At 38.6% G+C, this 17,871-nt stretch overlaps 1 pseudogene; it reads right to left on the bottom strand.

Annotated features, from left to right (window-relative positions):
- The window catches only part of LOC121464655, a 112,003-nt pseudogene that overhangs the window by 66,604 nt on the left and 27,528 nt on the right, over positions 1-17,871 (bottom strand).

The following is a 17,871-nucleotide window of genomic DNA, read 5'->3' as shown; positions in this document are numbered from 1 at the left end:
GCCATTTTTACTATGTTGATCCTCCCAATCCAAGAGCAAGGGAGGTCCATCCATTTTTTGGTATCCTCTTCAATTTGTTTCTTCAATGCCTTAAAGTTCTTGTCAAATAGATCTTTCACTTCCTTGGTTAGAGTTGCCCCAAGATATTTTATGCTGTTTGTGGCTATCGTGAATGGTGAAGCTTCTCTGATTTCCCTCTCTGTTTCCATATCCTTTGTGTATAAGAGGGTGATGGATTTTTTGGATTTGATCTTGTATCCTGCCACATTACCAAAGCTGTTTATCAGCTGTAAAAGTTCTTTGGTGGAGTTTTGGGGGTTGCTTAAGTACACTATCATATCATCTGCGAATAACGAAAGTTTAACTTCTTCCTTTCCAATTCGAATCCCCTTGATTCCATTCTGTTGTCTTATTGCTATTGCTAGAACTTCAAGCACTATATTGAAGAGGTATGGCGAGAGTGGACAGCCTTGTCGTGTTCCTGAGTTAAGCGGGATGGCTTTGAGTTTCTCTCCATTTAATTTGATGTTAGCTGTCGGTTTGCTGTATATAGCTTTTATTATATTTAGGTATGAACATTGTATCCCTAATCTCTCCAATACTTTTATCATAAATGGATGTTGAATTTTGTCGAATGATTTTTCAGCATCTAATGAAATGATCATATGGTTTTTTTCTTTCAGTATATTTATATGCTGGATTACACTGATAGATTTTCGTATGTTGAACCAGCCCTGCATCTCAGGAATGAAGCCTACTTGATCATAATGGATAATTTTTTGGATGTGTTCTTGGATTAGGTTTGCCAGTATTTTGTTGAGGATTTTTGCGTCGATGTTCATGAGTGAGATTGGCCTGTAATTCTCTTTCCTGGTTGAGTCTTTGTGTGGTTTTGGTATCAGAGTAACTGTAGCTTCATAAAAGGAATTAGGTAATGACCCTTCTGTTTCTATATTGTGGAATACATTAAGGAGTATAGGTATTAGCTCTTCTTGGAAGTTCTGGTAGAATTCCGCATTGAAACCATCTGCTCCTGGACTTTTTTTGGTAGGGAGGTTTTTGATAACAGCTTCTAATTGTTCGCGACCAACAGGTCTGTTTAGATTGTTCAACTGGTCCTGGTGTAACTTTGGTATATGGTATTTATCTAAAAAAGTGTCCATTTCTTTTACATTTTCCAGTTTTGTGTTATACAGGCTTTTGTAATAAGATCTAATGATTCTCTGAATTTCCTCTGTGTCTGTGGTTATGTCCCCCTTTTCATTTCTGATCTTATTAATTTGCGTATTCTCTAAGACACAAAGGCAACCTACTGACTGGGAGAAGATCTTCACCAATCCCGCAACAGACAAAGGTCTGATCTCCAAAATATATAGAGAACTCAAGAAACTAGACTTTAAAATGCTAATTAACCCAATTAAAAAATTGGGCACTGAACTGAACAGAGAATTCTCAACAGAAGAAGTTCAAATGGCTAAAAGACACTTAAGGTCGTGCTCAACTTCCTTAGCAATCAGGGAAATGCAAATCAAAACAACTTTGAGATATCATCTTACACCTGTCAGAATGGCTAAAGTCAAAAACACCAAGGATAGCCTTTGCTGGAGAGGCTGTGGAGGAAGAGGTACACTCATCCATTGCTGGTGGGAATGCAATCTTGTGCAACCACTGTGGAAGTCAGTGTTTCGGTTTCTCAGGAAATTCGGGATCAACCTACCCCTGGACCCAGCAATACCACTCTTGGGAATATACCCAAGAGATGCCCTATCATATGACAAAAGCATTTGTTCAACTATGTTCATAGCAGTATTATTTTTAATAGCCAGAACCTGGAAACAACCTAGATGCCCTTCAATGGAAGAATGGATGAAGAAAGTGTGGAATATATACACATTAGAGTACTACGCTGCGGTAAAAAACAATGACTTCTCGAATTTTGCATGCAAATGGATGGAAATAGAAAACACTATCCTGAGTGAGGTATCCCAGACCCAAAAAGATGAACATGGGATGTACTCACTCATAATTGGTTTCTAGCCATAAATAAGGGTCACAGAGTCTACAATAGGTGAATCTAAAGAAGCTAAGTAAGAAGGTGAACCCAAGGAAAAACATATAGTTATCCTCTTGGCTAAGGAAAGTAGACAAAATTACCGGGGAGAAAATTGGAATCTTGGGGGTTGGGTGTGATGTGGGTAAGGGGAGATGGGGAGAGAAAAGTTAGAAGGGAAGGAGGGGGGCCTTGGGGAAACAGGAAGATTGGGATAAAGGAAGGTTGGACAGGGGAGCACGGAAGCACAATTCTTAGTTAAGGGAGCCACTCTAGGGTTGGCAAGAGACTTGAACCTAGAGTGGCTCCCAGGAGCCCAAGGCAATGTCCCCAGTTAGTTCCTTGGGCAGCTGAGGATAGGGAACCTGAAATGACCCTATCTTATATTAATATTGACGAACATCTTGCATATCACCATAGAACCTTCATCTGGTGATGGATGGAGATAGAGACAGAGACCCACACTGGAGCACTTGACTGAGCTCCGAAACTCCTAATGAGGAGCAGAAGGAGGGAGAACATGAGCAAAGAAGTCGGGAGCACGAGGGGTGCACCCACCCACTGAGACAGTGGAGCTGATCTATTGGGAGCTCACCAAGGCCAGGTGGACTGTGACTGAAAAAGCATGGGATAAAACTGGACTCTCTGAACATGGTGAACAATGAGGGCTGATGAGACGCAAAGGACAATGGCAGGGGGTTTTGATCCTGCTTTATGTGCTGGCTTGGTGGGAGCCTAGCCAGTTTGGATGTTCACCTTCCTAGATATGGACGGAGGGGGGAGGACCTAGGACTTACCACAGGGCAGAAAACCCTGACTGCTCTTTGGACTGGAGAGGGAGGGGGAAAGGAGTGGGGGGAGGGGGAGAAGGGTGGGAGGAGGGGGAGAAGAGTGGGAGGAGGGGGTGGGAAATGGGAGGCTGGGAGGAGGTGGAAACTTGTTTTTTTTTCTCCTTTTCTCAATAAAAAAAAGAAATAAGAGGATTAAGGGAGGTAATGAATCAAATGGACTTAACAGACATCTATAGATCATTCCACCCAAATAGGAAAGAATATACCTTCTTCTCTGCAGCCCATGGAACCTTCTCTAAAATTGACCATATACTCAGTAACAAAGCAAACATACACAGTTACAAAAAAATATTCATAACCACCTGTGTCTTATCAGATCACTATGGATTAAAGTTAGAATTCAACAACAATGCTACCCCCAGAAAGCCTACAAACTCATGGAAGCTGAACAGTCAACTACTCAACCACAACTGGATCAAGGAAGAAATAAAGAAAGAAATCAAAGTCTTCCTGGAATTCAATGAAAATAAAGACTCAACATACTCAAACCTATGGGACACCATGAAAACAGTGCTAAGAGGAACGTTCATAGCACTAAGTGCCCAGTTAAAGAAAACAGAGAAAGCACACATTGGAGACTTAACAGCCCACCTGAAAGCTCTAGAAAAAAAAGAAGCAGACTCACCTAGGAGGAGTAGAAGACTGGAAATAATCAAACTGAGGGCTGAAATCAACAAAATAGAAACGCAGAATACAATCCAAAGAATCAATGAAACAAAAAGCTGGTTCCTAGAGAAAATCAACAAGATTGATAAAACCCTATTCAAACTAATCATAGGGTGTAGAGAGATACACAAATCAACAAGATCAGAAGTGAAAAGGGAGACATAACCACAGACACAGAGGAAATTCAGAAAATCATTAGATCTTATTACAAAAGCCTGTATGCCAGAAAATTGGAAAATGTTAAAGAAATGGACACTTTTTTAGATAAGTAGCATATACCAAAGTTAAACCAGGACCAGGTGAAGAATCTTAATAGACCTGTTATTCGCCTAGAATTAGAAGTTGTTATAAAAAACCTCCCTACCAAAAAAAAAAAAAAAAAAAAAAAAAAGCCCAGGTCCAGATGTTTTCAATGCAGAATTCTACCAGAACTTCCAAGAAGACCAAATACCTATACTCCTTAATGTATTTCACAATATAGAAACAGAAGAGTCATTGCCAAATTCCTTTTATGAAGCTACAGACACTCTGATACCAAAACCACACAAAGACTCAACCAAGAAAAGAATTACAGGCCAATCTCACTCATGAACATCGATGTGAAAATCCTCAATAAAATACTGGCAAACCGAATCCAAGAACACATCCGAAAAATTATCCATTATGATCAAGTAGGCTTCATCCCAGGGATGTAGGGCTGGTTCAACATACGAAAATCTATCAATGTAATCCATCATATAAATAAACTGAAAGAAAAAACCATATGATCATTTCATTAGATGCTGAAAAAGCATTTGACAAAATTCAACACCCCTTTATGATAAAGGTCTTAGAGAGATTAGGGATACAAGGGTCATATACTAACTATTATAAAACCTATTTATAGCAGGCCGACAGCTAACATCAAATTAAATGGAGAGAAACTCAAAGCCATCCCACTAAAATCAGGAACACGACAAGGCTGTCCACTCTCTCCATACCTCTTCAATATAGTGCTTGAAGTTCTAGCAATAGCAATAAGACAAAATAAAGGGATCAAAGGGATTCAAATTGGTAAGGAAGAAGTTAAACTTTCATTATTTTCAGATGATATGATAGTGTACAAAAGCGACCCTAAAAACTCCAGCAAAGAACTCCTACAGCTGATAAACACCTTTAGTAGCATGGCAGGATACAAAATCAATTCCAAAAAAATCAGTTGCCCTCCTATACATAAAGGATAAGTATCAGCGAAGCTTCACCATTCACGTTAGCCACAAACAGCATAAAATATCTTGGGGCAACTCTAAGCAAGGAAGTGAAAGATCTATTAGACAAGAACATTAAGGCATTGAAGAAAGAAATTGAGGAGGATACCAGAAAATGGGTGGACCTCCCTTGCTCTTGGATTGGAAGGATCAACATAGTAAAAATGGCAATTCTACCAAAGGCAATTTATAGATTCAATGCAATCCCCATCAAGATCCCATCAAAATTCTTCACAGATCTGGAGAGGACAATAATCAACTTTATATGGAAAAACAAAAAACCCAGGATAGCCAAAACAATCCTATACAATAAAGGATCTTCTGGAGGCATTACCATCCCTGACTTCAAACTCTCTTACAGAGCTACAGTATTGAAAACAGCTTGGTATTGGCATAAAAAACAGAGAAGTCGACCAATGGAATCGAATAGAAGACCCTGACTTTAACCCACAAACCTATGAACACCTGATTTTCGATAAAGGAGCTAAAAGTATACAATGGAAAAAAGAGAGCATCTTAAACAAATGGTGCTGGCGATATTGGATGTCAATCTGTAGAAGAATGAAAATAGAACCATATCTATCACCATGCACATAACTCAAGTCCAAATGGATTAAAGACCTCAATATCAGTCCGAACACACTGAACCTCATAGAAGAGAAAGTGGGAAGTACTCTACAACACATGGGCACAGGAGACCACTTCCTATGTATAACCCCAGCAGCATAGACATTAAAAGCCTCATCGAATAAATGGGACCTCCAAATTGCCTATATATATATATATATATATATATATATCTTTAAGGGCGAAATAAACTTACAGAACCACCGTTCCCGTGGAGACCAGGAAAGCAGAAGGGACTGCTGGGAGCATGCTTGCCAAATTTATAGGCAAACCTTAGCCCGAGGTGAACACGCCCCCCCCCAAGGGGTGGGACTTATCCCTACATCTCCCCTTTTTGTCTAATTAAGACAGAACCAAACCAAATACAACTATATACAATAACAACAAATAATAACTATAAGAAACAATATTGAGAACAAAAGATTTGCTAAACATTCTATCTCAAGGAGTCCAAATAATGTAGAGTAACTACAATTATATAATCTTCAACTCCGTCAAAGATCTGAGAAGGGAATAAACACTACTCAACAAATGAGATATATCCAAAATGTGCAACAATTGACAGAGACAACTGACTACCTGGGCAATCACCCAAAGTCTCGTTTCCAATGTTGAGTCAACCAATTTTGGCTAAGGCCTAACATAACTGACATACCATTATTAAAGGCAAGGAACTTTTCAAAACTACCTTACCCTGTCTTGGCAGGACGTAACAGTCCTGTTTTATCCATTGATGCACGCTCTGTATCTCTGTCAGTGGTTGAGGTATAGGCATTTCTTTGCCCAAAGGCCAGTTCTGCCAAATAGAAAGGCTCCAGGTGGAGTGTCTTTGGTGCTCAACATTCTCTCGGGAATAGAGCGGTGTTGCCAGGAGCAATTGTGTCTCACTATCTCGAAACTCTGAGTTAGATTAAAGGCCATTTTCTACAGCCTTTGAAGAGGTCGAAGATTATCTATCTATACTGAGTATAATCTCTATATATCTAGAGAACCTGATTAGTCTAATTATAAATGACAAACTTACATGACTATTTATCTATATAATTCTCAATATCTATCTAACTTAAAGACTAAGACAATAAACAACTGTGTAACAAATGAGGATAATGACCTCCAAATATACACACTGTACAAATATACATTGCAATATGGTAAATATATATCAAGACACAAACATTATATAAGTATCTTAATCAGAGGTAGAAATGTACACTGCAATATGGTAAATATATACAATATATATTTATCAATACAATATATGTCAATACATAAAAAATGTTTTAAACAGAGATAGAAACATGCATGCATACAATAGTCAATATAATTTAACTTTGTATCAATATACCAGAATGTATACCAATATATTTGTCTAAAAGCAGTAACTCACAATTATAAATCTATTATCCCATCATTCCCTCTTTTTTTTCAAAATGATCCCTGAGCTTATGAAATTCCTCCCCCAACCTCCCAACCCCTAAATGATGTCCCTAAACCCAAGGGTAAACTTTACTGGGAGAGGGGACATCGTCCTCTAGAATTACTTCCAGCTGTCATGGGGGCGACGTTCTTTCTGGGGGATCCTGTGAAAGTAAAATGATGGTTAAATTTCAAGATCAATGTCTTTCAAAATTGCAAATAGTCTCTGAGTATTTTGTGGAGGTCTGGCCAGAATGTTGTACAAGATGTGCACCATTTCAGCTAACCAAGTTGGGATTGTCTTGTGCAGCTGGTATCCAAAACAGGTCTTATAGTAGCGCTATCAGTATCATGACGTCATATCAACCAGGTAGAGTTGTTGTTGTGGGGCCCCATCTTCTTCCTGGAAACTTCAAATGTCACTTCAGGAAAAACTCATTGTTCATTGTGAAAAACTTAAACATTAATCATATAGACATATATAGACATACATATATATATTCAATGAAAGGCATGATAGATATATTCAATGAAAAGTATGATAGATATGAAGAAAAGCAAAGATGTTTTCTAAATTCATATTTCTTTCTGTCCCATATCATGGCTCTTGACATGAGACAGAAACTCCAGAAACTCTCGGTTTTTCTCTTACTAACAGGCTTGGAATTGGAGAGGGACTGAGCCAGAGTCCAACTTCAAAACCAGCTCTACATATTTATAAAGAAATGTTTAATAAGACATATATATATATAAATTAATACTTACAAAATGTGTCCATCCATCAGTAATTAAATATTCAGGGTCCCTTAGTTTCTTTGAAGATGAGTATTTTCCTGTGGAGATAAGAAAAGAACCCTGCCTCCAACCTATCTGTATTTCTTACCATCAGTATGCTCGCCATCCTTATGAAAGAATTGTTATTTATCTTTTCCAAGTGGCTTCTCTTCTTCAAACCGAACCTTTATTAATTTTGATGGTATCCACCATTTTTCCTCACCTGTGGAGATAAGAGCAAAACCCCTTCCCCAACGTAGCACATCTCCTGGCTTCCATTGTGAGGTCAGCACATCCTTAAAATAAACTGGTTGATGTAGTTCAGTAGACTTTTCCATTATCCAATGTCTTTCTGCAGCTGTTGTTTTCTTCTCATTAGCGTTGAGAAAATTCAAGGTTAACAAAGCATTATGTAACCTATTTCTGGGGGGGGTTTCCACCCCTTTCTGTTTGTTCAACATATCCTTTATAGTTCAATTTGATCTTTCTATGACTGCTTGACCTGTAGGATTATATGGTATACCTGTAACATGCTTGATATTGTAATAATCAAAAAACCGTTTCATTTTCCTAGAAACATAAGCAGGACCATTATCCATCTTTATTTGTGTAGGTATACCCATGATAGCCATGACTTCTAATAAATGAGTGATTACTGAATCAGCTTTTTCTGAACTTAAAGCAGTTGCCCACTGAAAGCCTGAATAAGTGTCAATGGTGTGATGAACATATTTTAATTTGCCAAATTCTGCAAAGTGGAACACATCCATCTGCCAGATTTCATTCCTTTGGGTGCCCTTTGGATTAGCCCCTGCAGGCAGTGGCGTTTGGTTATAGAAAGAGCAAGTAGGGCATTTCTTTACAATCTCCTTAGCTTGTTGCCATGTAATTGAAAATTCTTTCTTCAAACCTTTGCTATTAACATGATGTTTTTTATGAAATTCAGAGGCTTGTAGCACACTGCCAATCAATAATTGATCAATTTCTGCATTACCTTGTGCTAGAGGACCTGGCAGACCCGTATGGGATCGGATGTGTGTTATGTACATAGGGCAAAGCCTGTTCCTGATCAAATCTTGAACCTGGAGAAACAATGAGGTTAGTTCTGTATCATCAGGTATAAATTCAGCAGTTTCAATATGTAAAATAACTCTTTCTGCGCATCGTGAATCAGTGACTATATTAATAGGTTCTTTAAAATCCCTTAGCACTATAAGAATGGCATATAATTCCACCTTCTGGACAGAATTATAAGGACTTTGTTCCACCTTACCCAAGTCTTCTGATTTGTAACCTGCCTTCCCTGATTTATTGGCATCAGTATAGAATGTACGGGCTCCAGTTATTTGAGGACGATTTGAGGAAGAATCCAAGAAGTTCTCTTTATGAAGTTAAGCCTCTTGCTTTTTGGATAGTTGTTATTAATGTCTCCCAAAAAAATAGCACAAGCTCTTTGCCATGGTTCATTATCTTCCCATAATTTCTTTAGTTCATCAGCAGTGAAAGGCACTATAATTTCTGCTGGGTCTATGCCTGCTAGTTGACGAAGTCTCAGCTTGCCTTTTATAATTATCTCAGAGACTTTTTCCACATAAGTTTTCAGTTTCTTACTTGGTTTATGTGGTAAAAAGATCCATTCCAAAATAATATCATCTTTCTGCATTGTTGTGAAGAAAGGGGTACACTCATCCATTGCTGGTGGGAATGCAAACTTGTTCAACCACTATGGAAAGCAGTGTGGTGGTTTCTCAGGGAATTTGGGATCAATCTACCCCAGGACCCAGCAATATCACTCTTGGGAATATACCTGAGAGATGCCCTATCATACTACAAATGTATTTGTTCAACTATGTTCATGTTTTCATTGTTGTTGTCATCCATTTAGCAAATCTCATTAATGATACCCTGCCATTAGAGAATAAGCTATCAGAACAAAAATGCGATAAAAATTGGCCCAAGTCTTTAATTTATTTTTTATTGCAAAGATACAGAATGAAAAGCCTTAAAGTTTAAATCAAGCTTATATTTAGTAAAATCTCTAAAAGTCTTGAAGGAAAATAATGTTTATAAAGGATATAATCTCATTACAAAAGCCAAAAGCAACCATATGCCAAGAAATTAAGTATGTATTAAAATCTGAAATAGTTTAAATTTGCTGGTTCTTTAAAACATTATCTTAAAATACAGTCAAGAAGAGTTATTGCATAATTTATTCCTACTAGAAATATTTATTTATTGATACTAGCTGATGATTGAATAGTATGTTCACATCAATCATGCATAAATTCAGTTTATAACAAAAGTTTGATGAAAATAAAGATCAAATCTAGATACAATGTTTCTAAATTTATAAAAACTGTATGACTGTATAAGCAGTGACTACGCTTTGAAAATTAATCAAAGGATGTGAGTCTGTGTAATAACTTCGTCAATGTGTGAAAATCAGTATAGTGAATTAATGTGAGGTATACTAAGAAATTTTATGAACTGTACCTAATACATGAGTTTTGTGATGCTTTCTAAGAGTTGATTTTGTGTTAAAAGACTAATCACATTTTTTACATTTGTAAAGGTTTGTCACCACTATGGAGTCTGTGGTGAGTGTGAAAAGCTGAGATCTGGGTAAAGGCCTTGCCACATTCTTGACATCTGTAAGGTTTCTCACTAGTATGGGTTCTGTGATGATTATGAAGAGTTGACACCCAGGTAAAGAATTGCCACATTCTTAACATCTGTAAGGTTTCTCACCAGTATGGATTCTGTGATGTCTCTGAAGATGTGAGACCCGGGTAAAGGATTTTACACATGTTTGACATCTGTAAGGTTTCTCACCAGTATGGGTTCTGTGATGTTGGTGAAGAACTGAGAACTGGGTAAAGGACTTGCCACATTCTTGACATCTGTAAGGTTTCTCACCAGTATGGATTCTGTGATGATTATGAAGATGTGAGACCTGGGTAAAGGACTTGCCACATGCTTGACATCTGTAAGGTTTCTCACCAGTATGGGTTCTGTGATGGATATGAAGATGTGCGATCTGGGTAAAGGACTTGCCACATGTTTGACATCTGTAAGGTTTCTCACCAGTATGGATTTTGTGATGTCTGTGAAGAACTGAGACCTGGGTAATGGACTTGCCACATTCTTGACATCTGTAAGGTCTCTCTCTTTATTGTTATTTTTATTGAGAAAAGGAAGAAAAAAAAACAAGTTTCCACCTCCTCCCATCCCTGCATTTCCCTCCCCCTCCTCCCACCCTTCTCCCCCTCCTCTCACTCCTCTCCCCTCCCTCTCCAGTCCAAAGAGCAGTCAGGGTTCCCTGCCCTGTGATAAGTCCTAGGTCCTCCCCCCTCCGTCCATATCTAGGAAGGTGAACATCCAGACTGCCTAGGCTCCCACAAAGCCAGCACATTACGTAGGTTCAAAACCCTGTGCCATTGTCCTTGGCTTCTCATCAGCCCTCATTGTTCGCCATGTTCAGAGAGTCCAGTTTTATCCAATGCTTTTTCAGTCACAGTCCAGCTGGCCTTGGTGAGCTCCCAGTAGATCAGCTCCACTGTCTCAGTGGGTGGGTGCACCCCTCTTGGTCCCGACTTCTTTGCTCATGTTCTCCCTCCTTCTGCTCCTCATTGGGACCTTGGGAGCTCAGTCCAGTGCTCCAGTGTGGGTCTCTGTCTCTATCTCCATCCATCACCAGATGAAGGTTCTATGATGATATGCATGATATTCATCAGTATTGCTATAGGCTAGGGTCACTTCAGGTTCCCTATCCTCAACTGCCCAAGGAACTAACTGGGGCCCTCGGGTTGGGCTCCTGGGAGTCATTCTAGGTTCAAGTCTCTTGCCAACCCTAATGTGGCTCCCTTAACTAAGAATTGTGCTTCTGTGCTCCCCTATCCAACCTTCCTTTATCCCAAGCCTCCTTTTTCCCCAAGTTCCCCCCATCCTCTCCTTCTCTCTTTTCTCTCCCCATCTCCCCTTACCCCCATCCCACCCCACCCCCAAGAACCCAATTTTCTCCCCAGCAATTTTGTCTACTTCCCATAGCCAAGAGGGTAACTATAGGGTTTCTCACCAGTATGGGTTCTATGATGATTATGAAGAGTTGAGGCCCGGGTAAAGGACTTGCCACATGCTGGACATCTGTAAGGTTTCTCACCAATATGTATTCTCTTGTGATCTTGAAGAGTTGCATGCCGAGTAAATGACTTGCCACATGTCTGACATCTGTAAGGTTTCTCACCAGGATGGATTCTCTGGTGAGTTTGAAAATTATCAAGATGGGTATATGACTTGCCCCGATCTTTACATTTGTATGCCTTTTGTTTGGGATTAATTCTCTTATGCCTAGTGACACATGGAGATTTTTTGAAGTACTTTCCATATTCCATATAGTTATTTTGTCTCTCTTCATTTTGATTCCTCATATAATGCTTCCATTCTTTCTGGTCATGCTGGAAAAAAAAAACAAATGTGTGTTTCATAATTAAAAAAATCTTCACACAATTATCATGTATATATTGGCTTGAAGGAAAAATGGCCTTCTATTATGCATCAAATAATGAGTAAAGACATAAGGTGATTTGATGTTTTGGAAATTTATCCCTTCAAGATGATGATTCTGGAAACTATTCTTCCCAGAGTGCCTAGGAAAGGCTTTAATGATTTATTAAGTGTGTAAGGATTTTCACAACTCAAAATGCTATGATATCTTTTCAGTCTCATATGATTGAGAAAACCCTTCTCATGTTTATTTCAGTTGAATAACTTGTCACAAAAATGTAATTATTAGTTGAGGGGACTCTAAGGAATGTTTAATAGAATATGGGTCATTCAGCTTCAGGTTTTTTCTAAATTCATTGTGAAATAAAATTATATTTTCAAAAGTTTATTTGGATTCTTTTTACTGAAGAAACTGATATGAAAATGTAAGTGATCTAATGTAAAATCTCTCAAGATAAGGTATTGATTACTGACCTTATTTGGCAGGACTACCAGAATGGCTGGTGAATATAGATTATTTCAATCATGACATAATCCATTCTATTTTCTCTTTTCCCCAAATTTTGACAACATCCTTAAATGCAAGGTTTTTAAGTTACTACTTACAGCTATTCCTGATACCAACTTATTGACAGAATCTTGTCTATTCTGCATTGAAAATAAATCTTGTGTTTGATGAGAATAAAGTACTAGATAAAATAAAAATATATAATTATCTGAATTACTCCATTTAGGTAAAATGTTTCCAGATATATATGTCACACAATTTTATAAATATGTAGACCCATATGCAAGGTGGCATATTACAAAAAATAAAGCAATTAATTTATTCTAATGAAACAATCTAAAAGCAAATAGATATAAGATCTTTTATAACATATATCAAATAAATTATAGAATGAGAGGATTGAAGTTATGTTACCATAGACATATCAATTATAATTTTTAGAATAATAAGTAAGGCTATGGTGGGTTGTGTGAAATGACCCCATATAATCAAACAAATGGATATATTGCCTGATGTTGGTGGATATTTATGTGTAGGATCAGGAAGTATCAACTTTTTGGAATGGCTACTTCCTTGGAGACGGGTTCTGAGAATTTTTTTTTGTGATTATATTTTTTTTATTAAGAAAAGAAGAAAAAAAAACATAAACAAAAAACAAGTTTCCACCTCCTCCCAGCCTCGCCTTTCCCTCCCCCTCCTCCCACCCTTCTCCCCCTCCTCCCACCCTTCTCCCCGTCCCCCCACTCCTCTCCCCCTCCCTCTCCAGTCCACAGAGCAGTCCAGGTTCCCTGCCCTGTGGTAAGTCCTAGGTCCTCCCCCCTCCGTCCATATCTAGGAAGGTGAACATCCAAACTGGCTAGGCTTCCACAAAGCCAGCACATTAAGTAGGATCAAAACCCCCTGCCATTGTCCTTGGTGTCTCATCAGCCCTCATTGTTCGCCATGTGGAGAGAGTCCGGTTTTATCCCATGCTTTTTCGGTCACAGTCCAGCTGGCCTTGGTGAGCTCCCAGTAGATCAGCTCCACTGTCTCAGTGGGTGGGTGCACGCCTCGTGGTCCCGACTTCTTTGTTCATGTTCTCCCTCCTTCTGCTCCTCATTGGGACCTTGGGAGTTCAGTCCAGTGCTCATTTGTGGGTCTCTGTCTCTATGTCTATCCATCACCAGATGAAGGTTCTATGATGATATGCAAGATATTCGTCAGTATTGCTCTAGGATAGGGTCATTTCAGGTTCCCAATCCTCAGTTGCCCAAGGAACTAACTGGGAACCTCATGTTGGGCACTTGGAAGCCCCTCTAGGGTCAAATCTCTTGCTCACCCTAAAGTGGTTCCCTTAACTAAGAATTGAGGTTCCGTGCTCCCCTAAGCACCTTTCCTTTATCCCAATTCTCCTGTTTCCCCAAGTCCCCCCTCCTTCCCTTCTACCTTTTTTCTCCCCATCTCCCCTTACCCCCATCCCACCCCACCCCCAAGTTCCTAATTTTCTCCCCGGCAATTTGGTCTACTTCCCTTAGCCAAGAGGATAACTATATGTTTTTCCTTGGGTTCACCTTCTTACTTAGCTTCTTTAGGTTCACCTATTGTAGACTCCGTGGCCCTTATTTATGGCTAGAAACCAATTATGAGTGAGTACATCCCATGTTCATCTTTTTGGGTCTGGGACACCTCACTCAGGATAGTGTTTTCTATTTCCATCCATTTGCATGCAAAATTCGAGAAGTCATTGTTTTTTACCGCAGCGTAGTACTCTAATGTGTATGTATTCCATACTTTCTTCATCCATTCTTCCATTGAAGGGCATCTAGGTTGTTTCCAGGTTCTGGCTATTACAAATAATACTGCTATGAACATAGTGGAACAAATGCTTTTGTCATATGATAGAGCATCTCTTGGGTATATTCCCAGGAGTGGTATTGCGGGGTCCAGGGGTAAGTGGATCCCGAATTTCCTGAGAAACCGAAACACTGACTTCCACAGTGGTTGCACAAGATTGCATTCCCACCAGCAATGGATGAGGGTGCCCGTTCCTCCACAGCCTCTCCAGCAAAGGTTATCCTTGGTGTTTTTGACTTTAACCATTCTGACAGGTGTAAGATGATATCTCAAAGTTGTTTTGATTTGCATTTCCCTGATTGCTAAGGAAGTTGAGCACGACCTTAAGTGTCTTTTGGCCATTTGAACTTCCTCTGCTGAGAATTCTCTGTTCAGTTCAGTGCCCCATTTTTTAATTGGGTTAATTAGCATTTTAAAGTCTAGTTTCTTGAGTTCTTTATATATTTTGGAGATCAGACCTTTGTCTGTTGTGGGGTTGGTGAAGATCTTCTCCCAGTCAGTAGGTTGCCTTTGTGTCTTAGTGACTATGTCCTTTGCTTTACAGAAGCTTCTCAGTTTAAGTAGGTCCCATTTATTCAATGTTGCCCTTAATGTCTGTGCTTCTGGGGTTATACATAGGAAGCGATCTCCTGTGCCCATCTCCTGTAGGGTACTACCCACTTTCTCTTCTATCAGGTTCAGTGTGTTCGGGCTGATATTGAGGTCTTTAATCCATTTGGACTTGAGTTTTGTGCACGGTGAGAGATAAGGGTCTATTTTCATTCTTCTACAGGATGACATCCAGTTGTGCCAGCACCATTTGTTGAAGATGCTTTCTTTCTTCCATTGTATACCTTTAGCTCCTTTATCAAAAATGAGGTGTTCATAGGTTTGTGGGATAAAATCCGGGTCTTCTATACGATTCCATTGGTCGACTTCTCTGTTTTTATGCCAGTACCACACTGTTTTCATTACTGTAGCTCTGTAATAGAGTTTGAAGTCAGGGATGGTAATGCCTCCAGAAGATCCTTTATTGTATAGGATTGTTTTGGCTATCCTGGGTTTTTTGTTTTTCCATATAAAGTTGATTATTGTCCTCTCCAGATCTGTGAAGAATTTTGATGGGATCTTGATGGGGATTGCATTGAATCTATAAATTGCCTTTGGTAGAATTGCCATTTTTACTATGTTGATCCTCCCAATCCAAGAGCAAGGGAGGTCCATCCATTTTTTGGTATCCTCCTCAATTTGTTTCTTCAATGCCTTAAAGTTCTTGTCAAATAGATCTTTCACTTCCTTGGTTAGAGTTGCCCCAAGATATTTTATGCTGTTTTTGGCTATTGTGAATGGTGAAGCTTCTCTGATTTCCCTCTCTGCTTCCATATCCTTTGTGTATAAGAGGGCGACTGATTTTTTGGAGTTGATCTTGTATCCTGCCACATTACTAAAGCTGTTTATCAGCTGTAAAAGTTCTTTGGTGGAGTTTTTGGGTTTGCTTATGTACACTATCATATCATCTGCAAATAACAAAAGTTTAACTTCTTCCTTTCCAATTCGAATCCCCTTGATTCCATTCTGTTGTCTTATTGCTATTGCTAGAACTTCAAGCACTATATTGAAGAGGTATGGCGAGAGTGGACAGCCTTGTCGTGTTCCTGAGTTAAGTGGGATGGCTTTGAGTTTCTCTCCGTTTAATTTGATGTTAGCTGTCGGCTTGCTGTATATAGCTTTTATTATATTTAGGTATGACCCTTGTATCCCTAATCTCTCCAAGACTTTTAACATAAATGGATGTTGAATTTTGTCAAATGCTTTTTCAGCATCTAATGAAATGATCATATGTTTTTTGGGGTTCTGAGAATTTTAAAAGTTTTTACTGCCAACAGTGAGCTCTCTGCTTCCTGTTGTGGTTCTAGATGGGACCTCTTAATGTTGCTCCAGCCACTCGCCAGCTGCTGCCTCTAATTCATCACCATGGAGCCCCTGTATATTGCCTTTATCATAGAGATTTTTTCAAGGCGATTTAAAAGTAACTAATTCAAAGCCTATAACCCAACAACAAATTACATTCATGAAATTATATTATTTTTATGGATATAACTCATCTCTATAATCCATTGAAATGTACAAATTAAATAATATCAATAAAGAAGACAGAATATTAGTTAGTAAATAAAGAAGGGAATTCATATAGAAAACAGTGATTACTAACTGATCCACTGAGAATCATATATACCATAATGAAGGCATCCATAAAATCTCAGATATCAGGTAAATTAACAAGGACTGATCATATCATCACAAATATATTTTCTCTATTTTTTACACAGAAAATAGATGTTTTCATAAAACATATTCTGAATATGGCTTTTTATTCCTCAAATGCACTGAAATCCTCCCCATCTTCAGTGGTGGTACATGTCATTAAAACCAACATTTGTGTGGTAGAGGCAGGTGGACCTCTGTGAATTTGAGGTCAGTGTGGTAACAGGAGCTAGCTGATGGACATGCTCCAAAGTTACAGAAAATCACTGTCTCTAAAAAACCAAAAGAAAAAGGATAAAATGATATAATCAAAATCAAAGAAATCCGGTAAGATAACAGAAGAAAAGGAGACAAAGAAAAAGCACAGTGAACATATGTCGAGAGATAGACACATTTGTACACACAAAAATGTACAAAATGAAACTCTAGAAGTTATAATAGACACAAAGATTCTATAGAGCAAAAATATAAAATGAAATGAATTCCCAAACTAAGCATTATGGTGAAAAAGAATGTACAAGTATTCTATTGAGTTGTGTGATGTTATCCATCAAGTGCTGTGTTTTGAGACATCCTATAGGAGTGACTCTTCTCCCCACTGATTCTCTCTTGGGAGAAAAGACATTTTTCATTGGGGGACTTCTGGTATGCTGGAAATAGCATAGGTAAAGTTAGAAATAAGTGCTATCTTTTTGTCAAGGGTATTCTAGATTTTTTGTTGATCAAGTTTTTATTTTTTGACAATAACATAATTGTAGAAAACATGAAGATTATATAACTGTAATATAGTTTCGTATTTTCAATGGTAATATCCTCTATATTTATATCTTTATTTTTCATGATTGTTTCAGCTATTGTGAGTTTTTTGTTTACATGTATTCATGTGATACTGGAGACTGTCTTTTCAAGATATGTAGAATTGTGTTATAATTTAGGTAGATCTTTCACCAAATTAGAACATTACTTTTTTTTTTTTTTTGGTTTTTCGAGACAGGGTTTCTCTGTAGCTTTGGTGCCTGTCCTGGAACTAGCTCTTGTAGACCAGGCTGGCCTCAAACTCCCAGAGATCCACCTGCCTCTGCCTCCGGAGTGCTGGTATTAAAGGCGTGCGCCACCACCGCCCGGCAGAACATTACTTTTGATATGATGTCC

Source organism: Microtus oregoni, unplaced genomic scaffold (genome assembly GCF_018167655.1).
Source record: "Microtus oregoni isolate MIOR12 unplaced genomic scaffold, Mior012 000029F_ref0000214, whole genome shotgun sequence".
NCBI classification, from domain to species: Eukaryota; Metazoa; Chordata; class Mammalia; order Rodentia; family Cricetidae; genus Microtus; species Microtus oregoni.
This window is presented reverse-complemented; position numbering and strand designations above follow the sequence as displayed.